Source organism: Athene noctua, chromosome 39 (genome assembly GCF_965140245.1).
Source record: "Athene noctua chromosome 39, bAthNoc1.hap1.1, whole genome shotgun sequence".
NCBI lineage: Eukaryota > Metazoa > Chordata > Aves > Strigiformes > Strigidae > Athene > Athene noctua.
In genome coordinates, this window is record NC_134075.1 from 273,551 (window position 1) to 275,349 (window position 1,799).

A 1,799-nucleotide genomic window follows, 5' to 3' on the forward strand; every position below is an offset into this window, starting at 1 on the left:
AGGTAAAAACACCATTTTCTGGGGGAAAAAAATGGGGTTTGTGAGGGGAAAAATCTACATTTCCTGAAGTAAAATCAACTTTTCTTGGGATAAAATTCTGCCAAGGTGAAAAAACCCCTCTCTGTAAGGGAAAAATTTTCATTTCCTGAGGTAAAAATCTCTTTTGTGAGGGAATATTTACATTTTTCTGAGGGAAAAATGGCTTTTGTGAGGGAACATTTACATTTCCTGAGCTAAAAATTATTTTTTTTTTTAGAGAAAATTTACATTTCCTGAGCTAAAAATTTTTTTTTTTTTAGAGAAAATTTACATTTCCTGAGGTAAAAACACCCTTTCCTGAAGTACAATCAACTTTTCTTGCGGTTAAAATCCCTCCGAGGTCTAAAAACCCTCTTTTTGAGGGAAAATTTACCTTTCCTGAGGTAAAAAACCTCTCTTCTGAGGGAAAATTTACATTTCCTGAGGTTAAAATACCCTTTTCTAATGTAAAAAACTCTTTTCTGAGGGAAAAATTTACATTTCCTGAGGTAAAACAGCCCCTTCTGGAGGTAAAACTCACCTGTGCGATAAAATTTATGTTGATTTCCCAACCTTTTTTTTTTTTGCAGTAAACCCCTCTTTGAGGAAAAAGTTTTTTGAAGTGAAACTTTTTTTCTTGAGGAAAACTCCTTTTTTCTTGAGGAAAACTTTTGAGGAAAACCCCTCCTTTTGAGGAAAAACCCCTCTTTTTTGAGTCATAAACCCCTCCTTTCAAGAAAAACCTTCTTTTTGAAGCAAACCCCTCTTTGTTTTGAGGAAAACTTCTTTAAATTCAGGAAAATTCCTTTTTTATGAGGAAAGCTTTTGAGTAAAACCCCTCCTTTTGAGGAAAAAACCCTTTTTTTTTGCTCAGAAACTTTTTTTGTTAAGTAAATGCCTCTTTTCCTAGAGGAAAACCCTTCCTTTTGAGCAAAAAAACCTCTTTTTTGGCTCACAACGTTTTTTTTCACGCAAACTCCTTTTTTTCTCGAGGAAAACTCCCTCTTTTTTCTCGAGGAAAACTCCCTTTTTTTCCTCGAGGAAAACTCCGTTTTTTCCTCGAGGAAAACCCTCCCTTTTGAGGAAAACCCCCTCTTTTTTGGCTCACAACATTTTTTTGAAGCAAAACTCCTTTTTCTTGAGGAAAACTTTTAAGGAAAGCCCCTCCTTTTGAGGAAAAAACCTCTTTTTTTTGATTCAAACCCTTTTTTTTCCTGAAGCAAACCCCTCTTTGAGGAAAACTCCTTTGAACTGAGGGAAAACTCCTTTTTTGTGAGGAAGACTTTTGAGGAAAACCCCTCCTTTTGAGGAAGAAACCCTTTTTTTTGTCTCAGAAACTTTTTTTGTTAAGTAAATGCCTCTTTTCCTAGAGGAAAACCCTTCCTTTTGAGCAAAAAACCCTCTTTTTTGGCTCACAACATTTTTTTTCATGCAAACTCCCTTTTTTTCCTCGAGGAAAACTCCCTTTTTTTCCTCGAGGAAAACTCCCTTTTTTTCCTCGAGGAAAACCCTCCCTTTTGAGGAAAACCCCCTCTTTTTTGGCTCACAACATTTTTTTGAAGCAAAACTCCTTTTTCTTGAGGAAAACTTTTAAGGAAAACCCCTCCTTTTGAAGAAAAAACCCTCTTTTTTTTTTGGCTCACAACATTTTTTTTGAAGCAAACCCCTCTTTTCCTCAAGGAAAACTCCTTTGAATTGAGGCAAACTCCCCCTTTTTTTTTTTTTTTTTGTGGAAACGCCCTCCCTTTTCCCCCAAGCACTCCCCCTCTATCTTTTTTGAG